Here is a 20,641-nt window from a genome sequence, read left to right as displayed (position 1 = left end):
GGGGGGGGGGATGTTGCAGTCCTTGAAAAACGAGGACATCTGAGATGTACGGGAGTGGAATGCCTCATCCTGGGAGCAGATGCGGCGGAGGCGAAGGAATTGGGAATAGGGGATGGCATTTTTGCAGGAAGGTGGGTGGGAGGAGGTGTATTCTAGGTAGTTGTGGGAGTCGGTGGGCTTGAAATGGATATCGGTTTCCAGGTGGTTGCCAGAGATGGAAATAGAGAGGTCCAGGAAGGAGACAGAGGTATCAGAGAGGTCCAGGTGAACTAAAGATTGGGATGGAAGGTGTTGGTGAAGTGGATGAACTGTTCGAGCTCCTCGTGGGAGCACGAGGCGGCGCTGATACAGTCAATGTTAATGGAGGAAGAGGTGGGGTTTAGGGACAGTGTAGCTACGGAAGAGGGATTGTTCCATGTAACCTACAAAGAGCAGGCATAGCTTGGGCCCATGCGGGTACCCATGGCCACCCCCTTTGTCTGTAGGGAGTGGAAGGAATTGAAAGAAAAGTCGAGGGTGAGGACGAGTTCGGCTAAACGGATGAGGGTGTCAGTGGAGGGGGACTGGTCGGGCCTGCGGGACAGGAAGAAGCGGAGGGCCTTTAGGCTATCTGCATGGGGAATGCATGGTAAAGATGAGGTGTTGGGGACCGGGGAGTTGGAAGTTTTGGAGGAGGTGGAGGGCATGGGTGGTGTCACGGATGTGGGTAGGGAGTTCCTGGACCAAGTGGACAAAATGGAGTCGAGATAGGTGGAGACAAGTTCAGTGGGGCAGGAGCAGGCGGAGACGATAGGTCAACCAAAGGGCAGTCAGGTTTGTGGATTTTGGGAAGGAGATAGAAGTGGGCGGTGCAGGGTTGGGGAACGATGAGGTTGGAGGCTGTGGGTGGGAGGTCACCTGAGGTGATGAGGTTGTGGATGGTTTGGGAGATGATGGTTTGGTGGTCGGGGGTGGGGTCATGATCAAGGGGGCGGTAGGAGGTGGTGTCGGAGAGTTGGCACCTGGCCTCGGCGACGTGGAGGTCAGTGCGCCATACTACAACTGCGCCTCCCTTGTCTGTGGGTTTTATGGTGAGGTTGGGATTGGAGCGGAGGGCTGCACGTTCTGTCGGGGAAAGGTTGGAGTGGGTGAGAGGGGTGGAGAGGTTGAGGCGATTGATGTCATAACGGCAGTTGGAGATTAAGAGGTCGAGGGAGGGTAGGAGAATCTCTGGGTGTTCTGTACATGAGACAAAGGGTAGTTTGTGAATAGCTAAAAAGGAGTCAGATAAAAGGGAACCATGAAAAACAGCAAGACAAAGGCGGTTTCAATTGCCTAGAAATTTGGTGGAAGAAACAGACCAAACATGCACAGATCACCTAACAGTACTGACATGCCCTTTCTAAAATCTCTCCTCAACTTTCCATGCATTGTGCCCCATAGATTTCGTAAAGATTTGGCCCATATTCTTATATCTCCTGCTAATGTTACGTTGTTTATTTAAGAGTTTCCTGTTTTCCACCCAGACCCTGCAGTTTGTTGTGCTGTTCCCCCATTCTCTACTCCTCCATATTGTTTTGTTCTCGTTTGAAATATATTTTCCTTTAATATTTTTACAATGTTAAGGAAAGGACTTTTTAAACTTGAAACACAATGGCTGACTCGTACTTCTCTACTAATGTTGCTATGTTGCCTGCATGTTGAGTATTCTCAACATTCCCACTTTTTAATGGAATTTGCAGATTTCTATTAAAGGAATTTGCAGGCCGATTCCTCAGTGCTCCAGAATATCACAACAAAGATACTGCCACTTTACCAACTTTCTTCTCCCCCACGCACACCTCGAACAGTGATCATTGAACTCCTAACTTCACTTTAAAGTTATCTATTTGAGAATGCAGTGATTAGCTGTCAAAATAAAGGCAATGCTAATTGTACACATTACTTGTGAGTAAACGGTACAACATCATTACCTTGGAGGCGCATAGTTCAAACACCAAGATCCAAAATTTGCTGACTGTGTTGTCATGTTAGGTTTTGGTTCAATCCAACTGCTGAAATTTTCTATCACAGAGGGATATGGGCCAAATGCTCGCAAATGGGACTAGATTAATTTAAAATATCTGATCAGCATGGGCAAGTTGGACTGCAGGGTCAGTTTCCATGCTGTACATATCTATGACTATGCCTCTATCTTTACCACCACAAGTTTCAGCCATTCCAATGCTTGGAATCACCTCAAGGCACACCTATGCTTGGAAGTGTATCTTTGAAGTGCTTTGGGCTACTGCACTACATTAAAGGTGTATTACAAACACAGTCAGAATTTTTTTTGTTCTTTTATGGGATGGCCAACATGTGTTGCCCATCTTTAAACACCTCAAAGGAAGCGGCTTACTAGACTATTTCAGAAGAAAGTAAAGACTTAACCATATTATTGTAGGTGTGAAGTTACATCAGCCAGACCAGGTAAAAGTTTCTTTCCTGAAAAGACATTTGTGAACTAGATGAGTTTTTACTCATGATAGTGGTTATGATCATCCTCACTAGGATTACCCTTAGATTTCATATTTATTAATTGAAGTTATTTCATGCCATAATGAGATTCAAATCTCGGTTCCCATGGCATTAGCTTAGGCCTCCAGAGTACAAGTCCACTGACATTGCCAATTCAACCAGAAGTGCCGAGTTGATGATCCATTTCAGCCTCCTCCAGTGGTCCCCACATTACCCATACCAGTCTTCAGCCAATTCAATTCACTCCACGTGATATCAAGTAATGGCTGGAAACACCGGATACTGCAAAGACTACAGGTTTCTAGGGCAAGTCGGAAGTTAGGAATCCTGTCGTGAGTAACTCACCTTCTGACTTCCCAAAGCCTATTTACAATCTACAAGGCACAAGTCAGGTATGTGATGGAATACTTCCCACTTTCTTGGAAAATACAGCTCCAATAACACTCAAGAAGCTTGACACCATCCAGGAGAAAGCAGTCCACTTGAATGGTACCATATCCACCAACATTCACTCCTTCCAACACCGACACAGTAGCAGCAGTGCATACCACCTACAAGATACACTGCAAAAATTCACCAAGTTTCCTTAGACAGCACATTCCAAACCCATGTTCACTATCATCTAGAAGGACAAGGGCATGGGACCACCATCTATAAGTTCTCCTCCAGGCCACTTACCATCCTAACTTGGAAATATGTCACTGTACCTTCAGTGTTACTGAATCAAAATCCTCAAATTCCAACCTTAAACAACACAGTCTACCTGCACTAGATGGATTGCAGCAGCTTCAGCAGGCAGCTCACACCCACCTTCAAGGGTAATTCTGTGTGGGCAATAGAGTCTGGTCCAGCAAGGACCACATCCCATGAATGAACAAAATAAAAACATTAAGGACTAAACAAAAATGATCAGCAAAGTGATTGCCCAATGTGAGATTATATCTCTGCTGAGAAAGCCAAATTGTGGGACACATATGAACCAATGATTTAGTTCAGCATTCCAAACTGGAAACAGAAAATACAAATCAGCGCTTCACCCGAAAGCGTTTGGGTCTTGAACAGCTGAAAGTGACAGGGGAAGGTGTGAGGACCTTGGAAGAGTGCACAAGGGCATTTCAGAAGGAAACTATCATTTTGGAAGATTGAAAGAGTGTGGCCTGGTCATGGGAGGACGTGCTCAGCAGTGGCAGAAAAGGCAGAAGATAATCCATTGAATATAGAGGCTGGAGGGAAGGAAGATGAGGATAACTACTATCACGAAGACAAAAAGATGCTGGAGATCACAGCGGGTCAGGCAGCATCCATAGAGAGACAGCAAGCTAACGTTTCAAGTCGAGATGACTCTTCATTTGAGCTCTGATGACGAGTCATCTAGACTCAAAATGTTAGCTTGCTCTCTCTTCATGGATGCCACCTGACACGTTGTGATCTCCAGCGTTTTTTGTTTCCAGTACAGATTCCAGCATCTGCAGTAATTTGCTCCTAAAACTATGACTATGTTGTGCTCCTGGGAAGGAAAGAAAGGAAAGTGGTCAAAATTGCAGAAGTGAGATAAACTTGGTTGATGGCCCAGTTAACCACTGTAGAAAGGAATCTTCAGATAAGGGAAAAGGAAGCATTGATGCGAAAGATGGTAACATCGAAACAGATGATGAAAAATACAGGAAAAGAAGCTAGGAATATTGAGCAATTGTCACTTTAAAGCAAGCTGGGAAGGAGTGTACTCGTGGTATCTGTCTCAGTGGATATTTGGCAAATACCGCTGAAGAATCCACTGCTAGAAATGGTGAGAGAAGTCGAGGATGTGAAAGGAAGAACTGGAACTGGATCATGCAAAGATGAGGGACAGGTGAAAATTGGAAGCAAAGTTGATGATATTAGAAGATGGGCTAAAGACAGGTCTGGAAGCCCCCCCTTCCACCTCCTGCTCTTCCCTGCCAATCCACTTTCCCCCTCTTATTCCTCACTCAACTTTCATCTTTCTTCTCCTCCACCTGCACCTCTCTTTCATCCTCCTTCTCCATCACCACTCTTTCATCCTCCTTTCCTCCACCTCCCTATTGCACTCTACTCCTCCTCCCCAACCCCACTTGCCCAACTCATCCTCTCCCACCTTTTTGCACCACCTAATCATCATTTAACGTACCCATTCCTACCACACCCGTTGTGACTATCCTCCTCCCCAGAGCAGGTAGCCCCCAGCAAAAGACCCAAGTGTCGTAGCAACTCTCTTGCTGCCCTCACTTACTTTCCAACTGGTCCAGTCATGGGCTGTTTCTCCCCATGTTTGTTGCTGGCAGAAGAGAACCAGCCCGAGACTGGAGGACTGAGTAACTTATCATCAATTCTGTCTACTTAACTTTGGCGGCAAACTCTTCTGATTGGTTGTCCCTGTGATAGAATTTTTCAAGGCATTTGAGGCTCTTGGGGATGAATTCACCCACTAGTCCATGTGTATTTTGATACCTGGAAAGCTCAAAAAGTCAAACTCTAGCTCCCACTTCTTATGTTCTTAATTTGCAGTGCATGGATTAATAATCCTTGTTCTATATTCCACATCTTAACTGTTATGTTCTAGACAGGATTTTCATAAAGACAGAATTTCAAATTCACAAACTTCACGAACAGATCTCAGGGTATTACATTTTCTTGTTTCTTTCTGTAACTGGAAAAGTTTTAGCAACTTGCTTCTCAATTGAGCTTGGAAATCATCACATTTTATAGGTGATATGATCCTTGCTATATCAAGATGTTTCACATGCATTACTGTACATAAATCACTGTCAGTTCACCAATTACAACTCTCAATTCCTATTTAATAGATCTGTACATTTAATTGATTGCACCCCGTATTCCAAACATCGCACAATTTAGAGTACTCTAATATAGAAATGGCATTATAGATTTTGATTTCAAACATCTGGTGGTTGGAAAATCAAAGCTGTAAGGAGAGACCGAAAACATTGGTATATTCCACATTGCAGAGAGGGTGAATATGGCATTTAACACAGGAAGGTCTATTTCCCAAGTTGCAAAGTCATGGTTGGTTAACAATTTAAAATTGTCAAAGAACACCAAGTTGTCAGATCATAGTATGCTTTGTCACAAGGAATGCTGAGGAAGAGTTAATTGCATATTTTAAGGAAAATGGATAAATATTTGAATGAGGGATTATGAGGAGAGAGCAGGGTATTGGGATTGTTTCTGGATTGATCTAACATAGAGCCAAATGATAGACCTTTCTGGAGGAAGCATTTGTTTTGTTGATCTACTTGCACGTTATTTATTTTGCTGTGTTGGAACAAAATCCATCTTCCGTATTAATTATAGTAATTTCCTAGCTAGCTAACATATTTCAACAGTTAGGAGGCTAGGAGAGGGGTTGGAGAAAGCAGCAAGATTGTTTCAATATCTGGAGAGTGATCCTGTTATGAACCAGATCAAATCCCCTTCAAATATATCAAGAAGATTTCCATAGCGCTAAATTTTCTTATTTAAATGCAAGTGTAATGTGCTGTGTCCTAGATGAAATTCAATTGGTTACCTACTTGGCTTTAAGCAAAACACACTTTATTCTTACTCAACAGTTAAAATACATACAAAAGAAAGAAGAATTGGTCTAACTCTATTGGAAAACTTAACAGAGTAATAGATTATCTAACTACTAAATAGCAACTGTTCCAATATTGTAACATCCCATAAACATACCCTTGGCAAAGGTAATTTCAGTAAAAGAGATTGTCTCATATGCAATGTTTCTCTAGTTCAGGAGGAAAGATCATCAAAAGCAAATTCTGGCAAAGAGAGACAGAACTCAAGTGTTTTGCTGTAGCAGGGATAGATGTACGGCAGCTTCAAAACCCCAACAACTACGAAAGCTAAACTAAAATCCTGGTTCTGTGGAAGCCTGACTCCATCCATTCATGCTGCTTCTTTTGTTCCAACGAAAAAATCCAAGGTCTCACAAGCTGTTTACTCTATTGGTTTAGAACAGACTGCTCATTGCCACTGTTTCAATCTATCTTTGTGAAAAAAAGGACAGAGTACACCTCTTAAAGCCAAAAGTATCGTCACAATTCCTACCTTACTTCCAAAAGCTTGTAAAAATAGGATGTGATATTATCTAGATTCAAATGAAATGATATCAGCTGTGACTGTGGTAGCACTTTTGCACATACATCAGAAAGCTGCGGCTTCAAGTCCCACTTCAGAATTGAGAGCACAGAATCTAGGCTGACACTTCAGGGCAACACTAAGCCAGTATTACATTGTTAGGGATGTCCTCATTCAGATATGACATTAAACTAAGGATCTATTTGCCTGGTCAGGGAGATTAACATATCTCATAGCTACATAAAGAACAACACAGGGGCGTTTTCCAGTGGTCAATATTTATCCCTCAAAGACCACAACTAAAAGAGATCAACTGATCATTATCTTATGCGCTGCATTATTTACAATGACTACGGTTCACAAACATTTCAATGATTGTAAAGCATTTTACCACCTCAGGATGACAGACAAAGTTCTATACACATGCAAATTCTTTTAAAAATTACTTTAAAATATACTTCAAAAGGACTGATTATCAAGTAAATACTTGGGTCTTTGCAAAGCTTTTGTCAAATTGTACAAAGATGAGGAGGATGATGTGCCAGAAGACTGGAGGTTGGCTAACATGGTACCACTATTTAAGAAAGGTGGTAAGGAAAAGACAGTGAACTACAACCCAGTGAGCCTGACATCAGTGGTGGGCAAGTTGTTGGAGGGGATCAGCGAGACAGGATTTAAATTTATTTGGAAAGGCAAGTACTGATTAGGGATAGTCAACATGGCCTTTGTGTGGGAAATCATATTTCATGAACTTGATTGAGTTTTTTGATAAAGTAACAAAGAGGATTGATGAAGGCAAAGTGGTGGACGTGATCTGTACAGACTTCAGTAAGGCACTCGACAAAGTTCCGCATGGTAGACTGGTTAGCAAGGTTAGGTCACATGGAATACAGGGAGAACAAGCCTTGTGGATACAGAACTGGCTCAAAGGTAGAAGACAGAGGGTGGTGATGGTTGGGCCACAGCTTTTTGTCATTTCATAAATGATTTGGAAATGAACATAGGAGGTATAGTTAGTAAGTTTGCAAATGACACCAAAATTAGGGGTGTAGTGGACAGCAAAGGAAACTAACTCAGAGTACAACAAGACCTTGATCAGATGGGCCAATGGGCTGAGGAGTGGCAGACGGAGTTTAATTTAGAAAAATGTGAGGTACTGCATTTTGGAAAGGCAAATCAGGGCAGGACTTATACATTTCATGGTAAGGTCCTGGGGAGTGTTGCTGAACAAAGAGATCTTTAAATGCAGGTTCATAGTTCCTTGAAAGTGGAGTCTCAGGGAGACAGGATAGTGAAGGTGGTGTTTGGTATGCTTGCCTTTATTGATCAGTGCGTTGAGTACAGGAGTTTGGAGGTCATGTTGCAGCTGTACAGGGATTGGTTAGGCCACTTTTGGAATACTATGTTCAATTCTGGTCTCCCTGCTATAGGAAGGATGTTGTGAAACTTGAAAGGGCTCAGAAAAGATTTACAAGTATGTTGCCAGAGTTAGGGGTTTGAACTATAGGGAGAGGCTGATTAGGCTGGGGTTATTTTCCCTAGGGCATCGCAGGCTGAGGGGTGACCTTATTTAGGTTTATAAAATCATGAAGGACATAGATAGGGTAAATAGCCAAGGTCTTTTCCCCAGGGTGGGGGAATCCAAAACTAGAGGGCATAGGTTTAAGGTGACAGGGAAAGATTTCAAAGGAACCTAAGGGGCAACTTTTGCCACACAGAGGGTGGTGCATGTATGGAATGAGTTGCCAGAGGAAATGTTGGAGGCTGGGACAATTACAACATTTAAAAGGCATCTGGATGAGTATATGAATAGGAGGCGTTTAGAAGGATATGGGCCAAACACTGGCAAATGGGACTAGATGAATTTAAGATATCCAGTTGGCATTGACAAGTTGGACTGAAGGGTCTGTTTCCATGTTGTACAGCTCTATGATGAAAATCTGGCATTATGTAAAATGCTGGAAATACTCAGCAGACCAAGTGATCTTATCATAGATATCATCTGAGCTTCTGATCAGTCTTATGAGAAGGTTTCAATGCCCCAAAACTTTAAGTGTGTGCTCTCTTCCTTGAAACGTTAGGAAAAATTTGTCAATATATCTTAAATCATCAACAGCAAACCCTGGTTGGTGATTATATTTAGGTACTGGACAAATGTATGTCATATCAATATTTCAATTCAGTCTTTAAAGTTATTTAATAAATTGGTTTGCTTTGTTAAACAGACATTGAGTAGGCAAATAGTTGTCACTTAACACTGATCTAAATGACTTGATGGACTAGAATTACAGATTGCAACTGCAAGCTATCAACTAATTTCTTCTACTTAAGAACTGTATTGAATTTCTACAGTAAACCTATATGGTCAAATTCATTTCTCAAGGTAACTACCAAACTGGAAAGGATTCTTCAGCTTGTGATCTATAATCTAAGTTAAAGTATGCATAATACAATTCAGGTTTTTCACTCCTAAAACCTGATGCATTGTTACAGTACTGTCCTCTTTGAAACCAAAGCAGAATGGAGACCTTGCATCTATTTCATGCTCAATGTAGTTATTACTAGTATCCGTTTTCTATTAACGTGATTTATCAATGCAGAATTTTTATTGCAGATCACAAACTCAAGGAAATATTTTTAATCTTTTTAATACACCTGCTGTGCCTTTGTGAACAATAAATCCACTCTGTAGCAACTCTAACTTCTCCCTTAATAGTGAGTACTAGCCCTTTAGGGATTGCTTCACGACTGGATCTTGCATGTCCCAAACAAATCTACTACAGGCCAAAATTTTCACATCAGTAGCACATGCAAATTTGAAAGTGGGGATCCTTCCGTAAAAATCAGCTCTACCTACCACGAGTTACTAGCTCTGCACAATGCTTTTTAAAAATATAATTTAGTGTTATCTACTGTAAACATAGCAATAATTTGATATTGTGTCATCAAAAATTGTAAACTTAACAATAAAATGCTGAAAATGCTGCAAAACCTTTGTTTAAGATTGCTTTTTGTGGCTGAGGGCAATTGATTGACAGCAACACAATACTGGAAACTTGCAGAGGCAGGTGAATCAATTCATTAAAATAATCCAAATCTATTTAAGACAGAGTTCACGTAACAATACATCAGGACAGCATGTTCTTGGTAATTTCTAACCATTTTCTCAGATAAAAAGGAAGTAGAAAAGATGGATATCCTGCTATGTACAAAAGTTCCTATTCCTGTAGGCAAATAAAGTGAAATGCTCTGAACTTTTAAAAAAAAAACTTTACAGATGTTGATGCTACTGGCATCCATCCCTAATTGCTGTTAAGGTGGTGTTGGTGAGCTGCCTTCTTGAATACATTTGAGTGGCTTGTTAGGCTCTAACTGCATTGGTATTAGTCTAAAATTAAATATAAGTAATGATAGTGGGCTCCCTTCCCCAGTTCTCATAACAACTCATCAATTTTATGTTAAAGACATTAACATTTATCTGCAACAGATAGTCCTCAAGGATGTTTTCATTAATAAAACCACAACTCAAAACTAGAACATTTACAATTGTATCATTGGCATATTGTAATGTAAATGCAAGTGCTGAAAAGGTTAGTATTGAATATGAATGGGCAAGTCATCTCATTGCTTACAAAATTTAACCCGTTGTTAAAATCCACAATCAAACCCAACTTCGGAACAAACAAGAGCAAAAGTATCAGATTCTAGATCCTTCCAGAGTCAAGTAAAGTCCTGACTCAATATTTACCCTACTAGTTTAGTCTCAATACAAACCCCATTATGCCACAGTTGTAATGTGAATGCAGGCTTAAGAGATCCCAGTTAACATTAATAAATCACCTTAAACACCTTATAAAAATCATACTCAAAATCCCTCTTTGAGCCCGAGTCTCTCACTACTACTCTCTCTTCCCTTCCAGATCCTTCACTTCTCCCACCAACCTTTATTCACTCTTCCCAGTGACATCTTTCATTGGCTCACTATCCATTGCTATGATGACACCACTAAGAAGCACCTTAGAACGGTCTTGCTACTCTACAATAAAGTTAGTCCATAGATGTTTATTCTTTACCCAATAGCAACATGTTGCACCACACTCCTCGTCCTTCTCTCAACATAAACTATAGCCTATTGTATACCAAGAATTACGCACGAGCATCACAGAGCAAGCGACATAATTTGATCCACAGGGACTATTGGCACCTGAGTTGGTGGCACAGAAGTGGGGTCTTTTACAGAGGCTCCGGCCTAGCTCTGGCTCGGAGGTCCTCCAGATAGAAACCGGTCCAAATGGTTGCCATAGAAACCGTGGAGCGAGCACCGTGAGACCTGGTCGCCGCCAACACGAACCGGCCGGGGGAGGCAGGGAAGGGAGTATTGGGGTACGGTTCGGTTTAAGTATCCGATTATCCCCTCATACTGCGGCACGACCAGCACCATTCCCCCCGAAGGCACTGAGGAGTCAGGCGGGCGAAACTCACTGCCGCCGGTTCGCGAGAAGCTCTCACGACACGACTACCTTTCAGCGGGAGAGAGGGCCACTCCGCGCGCTGTCGTCCATGGTTACCGCCGCCGCATTCTCCACTCCAAGCTAGCTCCCCGCCCCGACCACTCTCGTCACAATCTTCCTTCAGTGACGCCACAATCGAGCGTCGCGCGCTAACGCGTATTGACATTCGCTGGGAGCGGGAGGAGGGAGAACGGGGAAAGAGAGAATAACACCACTAAACAGGTTGAATAAAAAAATAAGTAAGAGCTTGTGTCCACCTATTCGTTTCATTAATTTGTGTTGCCAATTTAGTCCATTTCGTCTGACATCTGAGCAATTTATAGTTTCTGGGCTGGACTTCTGTTGTCCCTTAATTTGTTATTAATTGAAGAGGTAGCAATCTAAAGGGGAGGTTAACATTTTGGATGACTTAAGTCCTTATGTTCTTACAAGTATTATAAAACATACTTGTGAAAGTAGAGGAGTCACTCCTGTTTCCAACGCTGGATTCCCCACCAAGTAGTCTTTAAAATCATTTTTGTCGATTCAATGTTTATGTGAAACTGCTCCTAGTTTGTGACCTGCCTCACTGTAGAGCAGTGCTTCCTACACTTTTTCGCACTGTGACCCCATTTCGAGCCTTGAAAATTGTCTCCGTTCCCCAGTAAGAACTGAGAGAGCCTGGAGCGGAGGCTCCGAAAGCAGGAACCTATTAGACTGGGAGTACGGCTGTTTAGAGATAGTAGGAACTGCAGATGCGGGAAAATCTGAGATAACAAGGTGTAGAGCTGGATGAACACAGCAGGCCGAGCAGGAAGGCTGACGTTTCGAGTCTAGACCCCTCTAGGCCCGAAACGTCAGCCTGCCTGCTGTGTTCATCCAGCTCTACACCTTGTTATCTTAGTACAGCTGTTTAATTCGGTCAGAGTTCCACAAAGGCTGGTGCTGTACGATCTTGGGACACCAACATTTCAGTTCGCAACCCTATTTGGAGCCCCACCCCCGAGGCCAGCTAAGACAGCCAATGGCATAATTGAGCTTGGAATCAACAGTAGCATGGGTCAAAGTTTTAGTGGCAGGTAATAGTTGCATTTAGTTGTTGTTCTGTCTTGAACATAGTTTACATTCTGCTGTTATAGGTCAATCACTTACTAACACATATGCTTACATTACATTTCTGATTATAATCTTCCCTCCTTAGTTGGATTTCTGCATATGGAAAACGTTTATGACATAATGGGGCACTGTCCTATTCTGTAATGCAAAGTTTTATAAACTGGTGTTCCATTTCTGAAGAAGGGTCTAGGCCTGAAACGTCAGCTTTCCTGCTCCTCTGATGCTGCTTGGCCTGCTGTGTTCATCCAGCTCTACACCTTGTTATCTCAGATTCTCCAGCATCTGCAGTTCCTACTATCTCTGTTCCAAAATGATTGTTATATACAGAGATACATGATTCAACAGCTAAAGGATCAACCAAAGCTCTGCAGGCCAGCAACATCCAGTCATGCATGAGTTGTACAATTAAACAACTATTGCAAGAAAGATGACGATGGAACCCATTATCTGAGTATAAAGGATAAAGGCTGAAGTATTTGCAACAACCTGCAGGCAGGAATGGGGTTTTGGGGTGTAGTTGGATGATCATCTTGGCCTCCTCTGGAGGTTCCTAACATTACAAATGTCAGTCTTCAGCCAATTTGATGAATTTCTGATGATTATCAGGAAACAGCTGAGCACACTGAACACATCAAAGGTTGGGGCCCTGACAATGTCGGAGCTTGACTGTTAAAAGTCTTGGGCTTCAGGACTGGCAAAGATTCAGGGCAAGCTATAGTTGAAAAGTATAATTGAAAACTGTCATCTACCCAAAGTGGGAAAATTGCCAGGTATGCCCTGTCCACTAAAAAAGCAGGACAATCTATCCAGTTAGCTCCCCATCAGTCTAATCATTGTTGCAAAGTACTTTTAATCAACCTGTTTGGACATGTTTTGACACATCATTGTGCAGGGAGGGCCTTCTGGGCCAGAGGTAGGGATAATAGGGTAGTAATGTAGATCTTATGTAAATAGTTGTAGTAAACCCACTATTGTTTGCTCAATAAGACTCTTCTAATTAGACCAGAAAGGTGACTAATCACATTCACATTATACCACTTCAGGCTTAAAAACACCCACATACAATATGATGAGATCAGTGTGCTGACAGTGGTGTGTCCCTGCTACAGTTTAATGAGCAGCGGTGACCAGTACTAATGCCTTCAGGGAAAAAAAAACATGCTAATAATCCTGAAGCCTTCAAAAGAAACAAATACTGCTGATTGCTAATGATAACAAACCTCATGGCAACAATCAACACAGGAGCATATTTCCAAGAACAATACAGAAAATATTTCTTATCCAACAAAAGGTGCGCAGGAATAGAGGAAATCTGCAGCTCAAAGGCAAAGGTGCAGCCTGAACCATAAGACGGTGATCTGTGGAAACAGTCATTTGCACAAGTTGAACCAATGAGCTTAACAGACATCAAGGATTGGATGTGTTAAACCAAAAAACCCTTCTCCAAATGGGAAAACCTAAAATGGCACCATAATTCAGGTTGAATGTGCAGTAATTTAAAAACAAGGTCGAATCGGGCATTGCTGCAGTTGTGCATAGATACCAGGAGGCAGGCCTGGAGAAATGGAACTAAGAGGCCCGTGAGAGAAGAGTCATAATGGACTGTCAATATGTTTGTGTTAAAATGGCTTGAACAGCAGTGGATCAGTTGTAGCTGAAATGGAAGTTTATCATAGTCAGAGTGTATACAGCACAGAAAAAGGCCCTTTGGCCCGTCAAGTCTGCATTACTCGAAAACAATAACCTAACTTTTCTAATGCCATTTTACAGCCAATGATCTATAGCTTGTGATCCATGGCATTACAAGTACACATCTAAATACTCTTTCAATGTTTTAAGGGTTTCTATCACTACCACCCATACAGGCAGAGAGTTCCAGATTTCCAGTGCCCTCTGAGTGAATAAAGTTTAATGGATCAAAGAACAAGGCTTATGATGCTGCCAGGAAAGTAGTAAGACTGAGGACTGGGAGCATTTTAGAATTCCGCAAATGAGGATAAAAAAGACTGGTAAAGAAAAGGATAATAGCGTATGAATATGAATTAGCAAGAATCATAAAAATAGACTATAAAAGCTTCTAAAGATATGTAAGGATGAAAAGATTAGCAAAGAAAAATGTGGTCCATTACAGGTGGACAGGAGAGTTTATAATGATAAATAGGGAAGTGGGAGAGAAGCTAAATAATTATGTTTACTTCTTGGGGAGGAGATATAAGAAGTCTTCCAAAAATAATATAGATCCAAGCAATTAGTGAGAATAAGGATCTGAAATAAATTACTTCTAGTAAAAAGTAATACTAGACAATTAATGGAACAAAGTTGAGAAATCCCTAGCATCTACATCCCTGAGTGTTCAAAAAGATGGCTGTAAAGATAATGGTTGCATCAGCAATCATCTTTCAAAATTTCTACAGATGCTGGAATGGTGCCTGCGGGTTGGAACATTCAAGATGTAACCCCATAATTTAAGAAAGAAGAGGGAGAGAAAACAAGGAACATCAAACCTATAAGCCTGATGTCAGTAATGGAAAAAGTACTAGAATCTATTCTAAAGGATGTGATAACTGGACACCTCAAAATAATGATCTGTTTGGGCAGAGTCAACATGGATTCATGAAACAAAAATCATGTGTGACAAACCAGCTGGAGATTTTTGTGGATGATACTAACAGAATAAATAATGGGAATCAGAGCTTGGGGTATATTTGGATTTTCAGCAGACCTCTGATAAAGTTCCATAGAGGAGGTTAGCAAATAAAATTAGAGCACATGGGATAAGAGGGAATGTATTGGCGTGGATTGAGGATTGCTTAACAAAAAGAAAACACAAAAAAAATGGGCCATTTTCAGGTTGGCAAGCTGTGACTAGTGAGGTACCATAAGATTCAGTGTTTTGGCCACAGATGTTTGTAATATGTGTTAATGATTTGGATGTGGAAACCAAATGTAGTAGTTCTAATTTTGCAGATGACATAAAACACAATGGTAATGTGAGTTGTGAGGAAGATGCAAAGTGACTTCAAGGGGATTAGGACAGGATGAGTGACTAGGCCAGACATGCCAAATAGAATATAATATGAATAATTGTGAGGTTTTAACTGTGGTAGTGTTAGAATTGTAAATTTGTCATTATTTTATATTTTTTAGTCAGTTTTAGTTTGAAGCTGAGAGCTGAAATTTGGATTGTAAGCAGCAGCTTTTCTGAAAAAAAAACTTTATTTGTTCATGAGGCCAGGCCTGAAAGTTAATTAGAAACATAGAAGATAAGAGGAGGCCATTTGGCCCTTTGAGCCTGCTCCGCCATTCATTGCAATCATGGTTGATCATCCAACTCAATAACCTAATCCTGCTTTCTCCCCATAACCTTTGATCCTATTTGCCCCAAGTGCTGTATCTCCACCACTTGAATATATTAAATGTTTTGGCATCAACTACTTCCTGTGGTAATGAATTTCACAGGCTCACCACTCTTTGAATGAAGAAATGTCTCCTCATCTCCACATCTCCATCCTAAATGGTCTCCCCTGAATTCTCATAATGTGACCCCTCGTTCTGGACACACCCACCATTGGGAACATCCTCCCTGCACCTACCCTGTCTAGTCCTGTTAGAATTTTATAAGTCCCTATGAGATTCTCCCCTCATTCGTCTGAGCTCCAGTGAAAACAATCCTAACCTAGTCAATCTCTCCTCGTATGTCAGTCCCGTCATCCCTGGAATCAGCCTGGTAAACCTTTGCTGCACTCCCTCGAGAGCAAGAGCATCCTTCCTTAGAAAAGAGACCAAAACCGCACACAATATTCTAGGTGTGGTCTCACCAAGTCCCTGTACAACTGCAACAACACATCCCTGCTCCTGTACTTGAAACTTATCACAATGAAGGCCAACATACCATTTGCCTTTTTACCGCCTGCTGCATTTGCCTGCTTACCTTCAGCGACTGGTGCACAAGAACACCCAGGTCCCACTGCACACTCCCCTCTCCGAATTTACAGCTATTCAGTTTGTTTCTTTCATTGCAGGTTGTTTCTTATTAAAAAAGTGCTCTATAGATGCTTTGATTCTGGAGATGCATTATGCTCAAGCAGATAGAAGATAGTGAAAGTTAATTGAGACCTTATGGCAAGACAGTCAGTTTGTCAGGGAGATGCCAGAGTTTGAATTGGTTTCCGGGCTATGTTTTGGGCAGAAGGATTGTGCCTGCAAAAGCTACACGACAGAGGTTTGATTGTTCCCTAATTGTCCTCTCATCATCAATGTGTTGAATAGCTGAGAGTAGAATAGAATTTCAGTTATAAGAGTTAAAAAGATATTCCTTGGAGCTGACTGGAAGATATTTGCACGCATCAATATTAGCAAGATATAATCCTATGTGCTGGTGATGTTACGGATTGTGGAGTCTGCTTTTCTTTCCTTTTTACTTATACCTGTCATGTTTAAATTGTATAGAATCTTGATGAGACCATATCTGGAGTACTATGTATATGCAGTTTTGCTTCCCTTAGCTAAGGACGGACATACTTACCATAAAGTGGGTGCAGCAAAAGTTGACCGGATCTATGAGGAAAGATTGACGAGACTGGGCCTTTGTTAAATTAGTAAAGGGTTGGGCAGGGTAGACGAAGTATACAACCATGGTCACAGTTTGAGAACTGTGGCAAGCCGTTTAGGATTGAGATGAGGAAGAAGTTGTTCACTCAGAGAGTAGTAAATCTTTGGAATCTTTAAGAATGCTTAAGACAGCAATTGATAAATTTCTAGATACTAATGATATCAAGTGATATGGAGCCAATGTAGGAAAATGGTATTGAAATAGCTGATTGCCATGATACAGAATGGCAAAGCAGGCCTACTCCTGCTCTTGTGCTTTTATTTGGATATGCTGAAATTTACGTCGTGTCGAGAATGAAAAGCTGCAATAGCAGATCTTTCCCTCTGCAATGGCTGACAATCTTTCTTAATTATTTGAAACAATCCCCAAGAAACCCTGACTTTGGCTCTTGCTGCTTGTTGTGTTTTTATTTGTCATGTGATGTGGGCATTGCTGGATAATCAAGCATTCATCAACTATAGTTGCCCTCGAAAACGTGGTGGTGAGCCACCGTCTTGAATTGCTACAATCAATGGTGTTATGTACACCACAGTGCTATTAGGAAGGGAGTTCAAGGATGTTGACCCAATGGCAATGAAGGAATAGTGTACTTTTTTTTCAAAAATATACTTTATTCATAAAAAAGCTGTGTATTTGTCACAGATGCCTTTCAATTCTGTACAGTAGCATATCAAGTAAACAAACAAATATTTGAGTTTGACTCAATCCCAAAAAACCAAAGGCATCTCTTACACAATGGACTCCCAATTAATTTCAGCAGGAAGGCATCAGACAGTGTCTTTCCCTTTGCGCTTTGGCAGCAGCAGACCCAAGCTTTAGTGTATCCCTCAGCACATAGTCCTGGACCTTGGAATGTGCCAGTCTGCAATGCTTGGTTGAAGTCAACTCTTGTTTTGGAAGACAATGGTGTAGTTCCAAGTCAATATAGTGTGTGATTTGGTGGGGAACCTTCAGACAGTGATGTTCCCATGCATCGGCCATGCTCTTACAGTTGTGGTTGAAAGTATTTCTCCAGGGTTTCAGCATAAGCCTTCCTATAATCACCTACCTTTGCCCCCCATATTGTGAGGATGAACACGTAGCATTGCCCCCACCTTCGGTTGGTCAATTGGAATGCAAAAAGTATCTTCAAACTGGATGATTTCTGACTGTCAATTAAACAGCCATTCTCTCCATCTTCAATATTTTTAACTAATTAACTAAAGTGTTCAAAGAAAAATCAATCATTAGCTTTGTTTTAGCTGTGATTTCTCTCCTGCATTTGCCTGCAGCAATGCCCTGGAGATTATCTTAAATATGTGGAGACTCAGGCAGGTTGGCAACTCTACCTGTTTCCCTCCTGCTCATTCATCAGGCTGCCAATTTGACCAGCTGGAAGATGGGAAATGGATCAAAACATGAAAGTGACACCCTGCCAAATAATTGTCAGTTCATGGCTAGCCCTACCACTTTCCCTGTAAATTATCAGAACTTCTATTTCTAAAGATTCTTTTAAATTTACTTCTTTCCAAGGACAGGCTGGGTTATTGGGTTCTGCAGTTTCAGCCTTCGATCTTATACAGTTGGATACCTTAGTTAATGATGGACTCCAGCCAAATTCACATTTTGTTCTGTGAGATTACAACAATTCAGAAATGTCTTGCAGACTTGCATTAATTTCTCGAGTACCTCTATTCCCCCATCAATGGTGGCTGGTGAATACTCTGCCAGAAATGATTGCACAAATACATGTTTATCAACAAAAAGCGACTGTTTAATGAAAGGACACTTTCTCCGAGGTCAGATTGAAGAATATTGTTTCACAGAACACTGTCACATGGATAGCTGATTGTTATCCGTCAGAGTAAACTCACAGAGGGGGACTGGTTGGTTGAGAACGTTTGCGTTTGCACTCCGTTTCATTTCAATTTGACTGCACAAGCGCAGAACCTTTCGGCTTCGGTCGAAATGGAGGGAAGCCTCTCCTCAGCACTGGGCCTGTATGGGCTCTTCACTGTGGTGGTCGGAGTAGCAGTTGCCATCCACTTTCAGAAATCTGAAGCGCGTTTAAATTTGAGCCCCGCCAGCAGTGTCTTTTTGTTGCTGTTATTGGTAGCTGCGTCCCTGTGTTCTATTTACTTACCCCAGTCCGTGGGGTTCGTGGTTTTCACTGTATGCTGCTATCTGGTTTATCGATCGCTCTGCTCTAATGGAATACTTTCTCCGGAAGGGAAAACTGTTCTGATCACTGGTAAGCGTTAACAGAATTGCTCCCAGTCACATGAAATTTAACAGCATTTGTAAAACCTGCAACACTGGAATGAAATGAGTTGCCCTTGGCTAGAGCAGCCAGGAGTTTGGCTGGCCGACTTTTTTCGGTGCAGGGATAATTTCATGTCTTTGGTTTGTTCGGATAGAGTCTGTTTGTTTCCTTGCTGCGCAACTGTACAGAACCGAACTGCGTTTGTGACTATGTATGTATATACATATATAAAGATCTTTTATGAATTAAGAACGAAGTATACTTTTGAAAATAAAAAATCATTTTGTAATATTATTGCTATGTAAACTCGTATGTAATTTTCAGAAAATGATAAACTGCAATCTGCATTGAGAGCAAAATGAAGTCTAGTAAAGTCACTATAGTACTCCCAGACCATAGGGCTCACTCTCCGGGAACCACATCTCATGCGAGAGGAGACGTTGAGAAGGAGAGTCCTTCATAATAACCGCAGCCGGTGTGGAAATGCCACACTGTTGAAACATTATTCTGCATCACAAACCACCCGTCTAGCTAACTGATCCCCAGAATGAAGACTGGGCTACATTTAAATACTGTTTTTTTTAATTCACAGGATATGGGCATTACTGGCTAGGTCAGCATTTATTGCCTGTCCCTAATTGCCCAGAGAGCAATAATGAGTTCCCCCCCTTTTTCTGTGGGTCTGCAGTTACACGGGGTCCAGACTGGTTCCCTCCCCTAAAGTTTATTGGTGAAGCAGATGGGTTTTTCAGACAATCGGCAACTGTTTCACAGTTATCATTAGAGCTTTAATTTCAGATTTTCTTTGAATTCAAATTCCACCATCTGCCATTGGCAGGATTCAAACTCAGATCCCCAGAATTTGACCTGGATCTCTGGATTAAGGACTTAACAATATAACGTCATCTTACCCTTTTGTCTGTTAAACTGAATAGTAACATGCATTGATCCACTTATTTATTAACATGTTAGAATCATACAATCCCCACAGTGCAGAAAGAGGCCATTTGGCCATCAAGTCTGCACCAACCCTCTGAAGGGCATCCAACCCCCTATAATCCTGCATTTCCCATTACTAAACCACCTAGCCTACACATCTCTGGACAACAATTTAACACGGCCAATCCACCTAACCTGCACATCTCTGGACTGTGGGAGGAAACAGCAGCACCCAGTGGAAACCTGCACCAACAGGGGGAGAACATGCAAACTCCACACAGACAGTCTCAAGGCTGGTATAGAACTCATGCCCCTAGTACTGGCAGGCAGCAGCACTAACCACCATGCTGCCCAACTCTAAACATTGGGAAGATCAAAGGTATTATCTTCTAGACCATTTGCAACTGTTTTGTTTTATTTGACATTGAGATGTGCTAGTGACTACGTATCTACTCATTTACCAAGAACAGTGATTTCCTCTCAGCCCTTTTATGTTAGGAGTTATTGATATTAGAACGATGATCAAATGTTTGCACAGAGATAGTAGGAACTGCAGATGCTGGAGAATTTGAGATAACAAGATGTAGAGCTGGATGAACACAGCAGGCCAAGCAGCATCAGAGGAGCAGTTTT

The 20,641-nt window shown here is 41.6% G+C and overlaps 2 protein-coding genes across 6 annotated transcripts in view; one reads left to right on the top strand and one right to left on the bottom strand.

Moving 5' to 3' along the window:
• The window catches only part of zdhhc1 (zinc finger DHHC-type containing 1), a 254,802-nt gene extending 243,195 nt beyond the window's left edge, over window positions 1-11,607 (bottom strand). The window contains exon 1 of one of the 4 annotated variants that reach the window (XM_048606034.1): window positions 11,568-11,607. The gene's annotated coding sequence lies outside the window, so the exon portion shown is untranslated. Of the gene's footprint in view, window positions 1-10,813; window positions 11,105-11,129; window positions 11,286-11,567 lie in introns of those variants that run through there. The other 3 variants (XM_048606035.1, XM_020533915.2, XM_020533916.2) reach the window with 3 other exon arrangements.
• Window positions 1-20,641, top strand: part of LOC109915214 (11-beta-hydroxysteroid dehydrogenase type 2-like) — a 117,990-nt gene that overhangs the window by 84,464 nt on the left and 12,885 nt on the right. The gene's annotated exons all lie outside the window — the stretch shown is intronic.

This window comes from Rhincodon typus, chromosome 15 (assembly GCF_021869965.1).
Source record: "Rhincodon typus isolate 14 chromosome 15, sRhiTyp1.1, whole genome shotgun sequence".
NCBI lineage: Eukaryota > Metazoa > Chordata > Chondrichthyes > Orectolobiformes > Rhincodontidae > Rhincodon > Rhincodon typus.
Note: the sequence above shows the minus strand (reverse complement) of the source record. Positions and strands in the feature narration are given on the sequence as shown.